Source organism: Manacus vitellinus, unplaced genomic scaffold (genome assembly GCF_001715985.3).
Source record: "Manacus vitellinus isolate BGI_N305 unplaced genomic scaffold, ASM171598v3 scaffold_16_pilon, whole genome shotgun sequence".
Classification (NCBI taxonomy): Eukaryota; Metazoa; Chordata; class Aves; order Passeriformes; family Pipridae; genus Manacus; species Manacus vitellinus.
This window is the reverse complement of record NW_021939189.1, coordinates 14,348,171-14,355,340: the sequence shown is the minus strand read 5'-3', so window position 1 is coordinate 14,355,340 and position 7,170 is coordinate 14,348,171.

Below are 7,170 nucleotides of genomic sequence, written 5' to 3'. Positions count from 1 at the left end.
TCACAGGCAGCGCGGTTTCAGGAGAGGAAAGTCCTGCTTATCAAACCTGATTTCCTTCTCTGACAAGGTAACCCACCTTAGCTGATCAAGGGAAGCCAATTGATGTAATCTTTCTGGATTTCAGTAAAGCTTTCCATACTGCCTCTCACAGGATCCTTCTGGACAAAATGTCCAGCCCACAGCTGGATAAACACATCCTGGGGTGAGTGAGCAATTGGCTCGTGGGTCAAGCACAGACGGTGACAGTGACTGGGGTCACATCAGACTGGTGACCTGTCACTAGTGGGGTTCCACAGGGCTCCATCTTGGTCCCTATGCTCTAAAACATCTTGGATGTGTGACTGGAAGAGACACTGAGGAAGTCTGCAGGTGACCCAAAACTGGGAGGAGCTGTTGAGTCCCTGGAAGGCAGGGAAGCCCTGCAGAGAGACCTCAACAAATTAGAGGGCTGGGCAGTTACCAACCACAGGGAGTTCAACAAGGGAAGGTGCTGGATTCTGCAGCATCTTGAGATGGGGCAACCCCAGTTGTACAGACAGACTGGGAATGATAAGCTGGAAAGCAGTGCTGGGAAAGGGCCCTGGGTGTCCTGGTCGATGGCTGGTTGGATATGAGTCAGCAGTGCCCTGGCAGCCAGGAGGGCCAACCGTGTCCTGGGGGCATCAGGCCCAGCATCACCAGCCAGGAGAGGGAGGGGACTGTCCTGCTCTGCTCTGCACTGGGGCAGCCTCACCTGGAATATTGGGGCAGTTTTGGGCACCACAATGTAGGAAAGATATTAAGCCATTATAGAGCGTCCAAAGGAGGGCAACGAAAATGGTGAAGGGCCTTGAGGGGAAGCCATTGAGGAGTGGCTGAGGGAACTGAGTCTGTTCAGCCTGGAGAGGGAGAGGAGAGGCAGGCACTGTTCTCTTCTCTTTGGTGACCAGTCACAGGACCTGAGGGAATGGCCTGAAGTTGTGTGAGGGGAGGTTTAGGTTGGATATTAGAAAAAGGTACTTCACCCAGAGGGTGGTCGGGCACTGAACAGGCTCCCCAGGGCAGTGGGCACAGCACCAAGGCTGAGAGAGTTCAAGAGGTGTTTGGACAACACTCTCAGGCACACGGTGTGACTCTGGGGATGATCCTGTGCAGGGCCAGGAGTTGGACTCGATGATCCTTGTGGGTCCCTTCCAACTCGGCACATTCTGTGATTCTGTGATTTCAGGGAGAATTAGATTGGGCTTTCTATAAAGCACAATTCCGAGACTTTGCTGTGTTCTTGTCTGCCTGGGCACACCATTAGGCCTCAGTGCATAACTGATGTCACTACACATATTATATATAGCTATATAACTGATGATAGTAAATTTTAAAATTTGTTGTACAGACATGTCTATGTATAAAATAGGCCCTGAGAATTTCTGAATTGTGCTTTTAAGGTATAGAACAATTTAGTACAGACAAATGCTTTGTTGCAGCCAATTCCCTGCTCTTTTTTTCTGCATATTCCCTTTTCTCAAATAGCTTTGCTATTAAAAACAAAAGATATCTTGGCAAATATATGTATGCAGCATGAAGAAAACCTCAAAGTATATCCAGTGGGCTTTGCAGGGATCTAAACTCTGTGTTTTCTTAACCTGAATGGGTTACATTATCAAAACCTTTCATCTTTCTACGGGGCACAGATTCCCTATAGCAATAGACACCCTGGGATTTATTAAGGTTACCTGTAGGATTGGGAAGAGCAGGAGATCTGAGCCTACCTAATGGATAAAAGAAATGCAACATGAAAGCCAATGGTAGTGACAGATTTGACTCTACTGACACATGAAAGCAAAGTTGCATGTTTGGCAAACAGGTGGAGCTAACTAGGACAGTGGATTCATGGCTCTGAAACCTGATTTGCATGGGGAAAGTGACAGTGTTTCCTGTGTCTGACTCCCCAGCCCACCTGCCTTCACCCGTCTCCCACTCTGGTGGCCCTCCAAGGATGCCACACAGCCACAATCTGTTGGACAATTATATCCTGAAAGAGCTGCTCTTCCTGGTGCTTTGTCCCCTCTCCCCCACAAGTGTTTGTTTTACCTCCACGCTCCACTCATCCCTCACCCTTTAGTAGGTGAGCTGCCAGCCTGCCTGGTTTTCATTCTTTTCATTCCCTTTCATTCAGGATTACTCACATTTGAACATTTAAATCCTCTGTCTTTCCAGAAACATAAGTTTTGCTTCTGGGATTCCTTTTATGTATTAAATATTAACAGTACAGATGATAAATTTATCTCAGGCTCCTGTATGAGAATATTAGATTGCCAGGCCCAGTTCCTTTGAAACTCCACAATCAAGACTTCTTATTAAAAAAAAAATATGTTCTGAGGTTCACAGCTGACCCTTCATAAGATGTACTTAAGAGCAGATCCAGCAGCAAACTCTTGTTACTTCTTTGTGATATCTATGTTCATTGAGGTAATGAAGCTATTAATTGAATATGTAAGTTCAGGTAATTAAATATAAGACTTATTTCTTCAGTTTAAAGGGTAATAATAAAAAATTTAAACTTGCAAACTAGATCACACTTTTAGTGATGATGAATGCGACCTGGAAAGTGCAATATTCCAATATGAATTAGTTAATTGCATCCATTCATTAGGTGATATACATTAGCAGAAGGTCAAACCATTTGAGGCTTGATGTGTTTTACAAATAATAAATTCAAACAGGTAAATTGAAATGAAATTCAAAATAGGATGGTTTTTTATATATTTTAAATCAGAATAAAATCTACAACCAAGAGCACACTCCCTATAACCTCACAATTGCCAGCACATGTTCTTCACAGCACTGTCCTGAGGTCACTCCGTGACTGCCACAGCAGTGCAGTGAGGGACAGGGACATTTCAGCTGGTGCCTTAAACTATAACACGAATTTTTGAAACTGGCCCAGTTATAAAGTGAGTCAAACACTGAGTCTTTTCAAGCATTTTCTGCATTATCACTCTCATTGGATTATTTGTGGCTTGTTTAAATCCTTAAATTTGAGTCTCAGTTTTGGATTAAATTTACCGTAAATTTACCAACAGTTGGTAAATTTACCAACTGTATCAGGTGGCAATTGCTTGAATAAATTATCCTGACCTTTAGGCTTCTTCTTGTTGCAAATTTTTTAAATTTATCAACTGTTAATTTACCAGCAATTAACAGTTCTACTGGGTACAAAATGGCCAATATCACATGTAAAATCTGATCTGTTTGACTCATTTTACTAAAAGCTATCCATTTGACTCATTTTCAGTAAAAAAAAAGTTAAATCAAGTTTTGTTCATTAGCCACTTCTGGATTTTCAGTAACAAAATGGTCATTCTTGACATCAACATTTCTGTTTGGGTTTTTTTAACATTAAAATTAATGTAGAAATAAGGGAAGTAAAAGTAGATTTTATTTGGTTTCTTTAGAACTTAAAATATTAATAATAATTTAATAATTAGTCTATATATAAGATTTATAATATTAAAATTAATTTCCTGGGATATTTGAAAAAATTCTGAAATAATATTTTACAGAATCACCACAGTATTGTGGGTGTTGCTTCACAGATAATGTTGCTTGTGTGTATAACAATACCTTTTTACCTTATATGTATAAAATACCTTTGTCTGGAGCAAGGACTGATACCATCCTGCACACACACCGAGGGCCATAATTCTTAAAGAGGTTTCAAACAGTGAGCCTCTTTCAATGGTCAGGCATGGAGACATTTAGAGAATTGATTCAATTAACCTAGAGGAAAAAAGTGCTGTAATGTGTGATTTATGTTTGCAGATAAATTAAAATACAAGTATCTCCTGAAGAGCATTTGCTGCCATCATGGTCAGTAATGAAAATAGCAGGCAATTAAAATAGGACACCTGAGGCTGGAGCTTTTACTGTATGTGTCAGAAAATGAAGTTCACATTTCCTAAGTGGAAGTCTGAGCTGAAAAATAACTTAGTGGAAGTTCCTTTCCGATCCTTGTTTTATTTCCAAAAGTGATTTCTAAAGCACACAAGAAATAGGAAGAGGCATTTACTGGAACAGGAGGCAAAGGGTACAGAGGAGTAGGCTCTCTCAATCAATACTGAATTTATATGAGGAACCATAGTTATCCCTGCTAAATGGTAGTGGGACATCTGAGAGAAAAATAAACATAAAAGAACTTATCAATCGTATTGAAATAATTTTGAGGTAGACTTTGCAGTTGATCTTGAAAGGAATCATTGGAAGTGATGTGAATAGATGGAAGGAATGTGATAGAATGATGTGATTCAGTTGCTTCATGTGTGTGACAGTGCTTAGAGTCTGGAGCTCACTAAGGAGCATAAGAAATATTCATGGATTAGAAGCACCACGAATGAAGGGTTCTTGGCTGGAGTGTTGTTGGAGTTGCTGTATCCACTGCCCATTTCAGAGGTGTATCCATACGAGTTTTGGCACAGCTACTCTGCCCAAAAGAGGTATTTGAGATACAAATAGTTTCACCCACTCTGTTTTTCTGACTTCCTTTAGACAAAAGGGACACAGTAGGGTAGAGCAGAAAAATACTGGTACGCTGATTGAGAAACCCAGAAATACCTTAATTACATCTGTATTGTGTTCAACAGTGCAGCTCTGCTTTTGCACCCTCTCTGGCTACCACAGGTCCTGTTTCCACCAGATGGTGTTTGTATAAGCCAGGTCTATATCCTTGTCCATAAATAATACCAGCTGCTTGGGGTGGGTGGAGAAATTGAGACTTCTAAATGAAACAAAGGTATATCTTCAAATTACATGTTCAGATTGCTCTAAATATAAAACCAAAACTCCTCAGGAATGATTTTGTTGTTGGCTAGCCTAAATTCTAACACTGAAGCAAGAAACAGTCACTCAGTTGTTCTTCATCTTTTTTGACAGCCATTTCTTCACAAAGTGTGAAGACTTTGGCATTGCAATCTGAAACAGAACGTATTTGTTTCCTGATTTGCTGTCTAAGTAGAAGTTTAATTAAAACCCATTCATGTGAGAGAAAATAAGCCAGTCTGACTTAATTGCTAGTTGATTTAGTACTGCAAATACATCAAGAAAAAAGCCCAGAAACTACAGGACTGCAATAAGTGGTTTCTCTGCTCTATGGAGGTGTTTAGGCACCACAGAACTTGGGCTGAAGCTGGAGTATTGTTTCTGTTCTTTATCATCCTGGCAATTGTTGGACTGACTTTTTTTTCTTTAACAAATTAGTTTCCTTGTGTATTCATCAATATTACTGAATTATTGTCCTAATGTCCAAGGCAATAAGGGTAGTAATCCCTTCAACAATAAATTGTATTAGATTTTAAATATCAAACATTCACTTGCCCAGTTTGAAGCCATGATTCAATTTGCTATCATAAAGTAGCCAGTGTAGTGCTGAACCCCGGGAGCAGCTCACCATGCTGGATCCATCAGGGTGTCCACAACAGCCTCACAAGCTTCACTCCTAAATCTGCTCAGCAGAGCTACAGCTGTACTTGGTGACAGCCCACTTGTGGTCTGGGCACTAAGGCCACCTCCTTGTCTCCCCAGGTGGTGGAAGAGGAATTGCTGTCAGGAGGAGTGACAGGACACATCTGCCATGTTCTTCTGGGGACCTCTCTGGGGGTGGCTGTAGACCAGGAGCCTGTGCCATGGTAAGTGCAGTGCCATTCTCCACCTGGGAATGCCAACAAGCTGTAGGTAACAGTCTAAACGTGGTCATCTCTGAGGGCTTTTGCAAACTGAATTGCTTTTAGAAGTAAGAGGAGTGTAGTTTGCACAACAAGTAGTTGATGAAGGTCGCTTTAGCAGCTCCAGACTAGGTGGGTTTGAACTGCATCTCCACATCTCTTCTCACCAAAACCTTCTCAATTTTATTGATTTAATAATGAAACCGTTATACAGTTTCCTCATTCCTGAAACTTGTTTAAATGTATTCCTTTTTCAAAGGAGCACATCCTCACTCTGATTTATTTTAAAATGGCTTTTAGAAGGTGTCATCCTTGTGATGAAGTGTTAGGTCTGTGTTGCCAGTGTGCCATTAAAAATTGAATTTCTGACGTTTAAATGTCTCACTCATCCCAAGTGTCACAGTTTGACAGCTCTGCATGTCACATTACAGCACAGTATTATGGATTCATTTCCTCTGTCAGGTCAAAAAAAAAAAAAAGACTAAAAATGAGAGAAAGCAAAATCTGCAGTCTCCTTCATTACTGAGATGGAAATTTACAGAAATATGCCTATTAACACTGAAATAACTCTGTACCTTGTGCTGCCTGTCTGTGCAGAAGCAACCTTTGTCCCATGCTCCTGTACAAACACTAAGAGAACGCTGGGATGATCTCTTCAATTGTCTGCAAACTTCTCAAAGATGGAGCAAGGAATATAAAGGGAATCAACAAACAGATATTGTAACAAAATCAAAACATGGCCAGACCCCATTGTTTATTCTTGACTAGGTCAATGAAAAGGTCATGTGGTATATTTCTTGTTGCTTTGTTTTGCCAACTTTAGGCAGCTGTAGCTTTGGTGTCCTTTCTCTGTTTATCTATCTGCAATGTGATAACTTCAAAACATGACATCTGATCGGGTTCAAAATGTTGGGAGTGTTTGCATCAGTAAGCACAACTTTATTGATTTTGCCTAAGGTAACAAAAATGGCCTGGGCTTCCTGTTTTCTGCCTAGAAGGTTTGACCAGAGACAGTGTAGGGCTTTGACCATGAATTTCTGATGCCTGTCAGCTCAGTCAAGGTTACAAGCTCAAGCCATCTGCTATTTCATCCAGCAAGTCAGGCCACATGTGCACTGCACAGGCACTGTTTGCTGCCTCCTGGATGGGTATGAGATGGTGAGTGGTGGATCTGGCTCCGTTTGGCTGCTGACTTCCCAGTAACCCGCTGTATGGCATGGTCAACCTCTTCCATGACGTGGCCTCCCACTAAGAGGGACCCCCCAAAAAGTAACAGATGGTATCAGGTGGCAGTTGCTTCAAAAAATTATTGTGCCCTTTAAGCCTCGTCCTTTTTCAAAGAACCTTCAAGAAAAGAGAGACCCGCAGCTGGGCGGCAGGGCTTGCCCTGGCCATAAGCACCTGCTCCCTCTGATCGCTTCCTTCCGGAGAGGAATTTGGAAGCAGAGGTGCTCGAGTCCCGGGCCTCTGGGCTTCT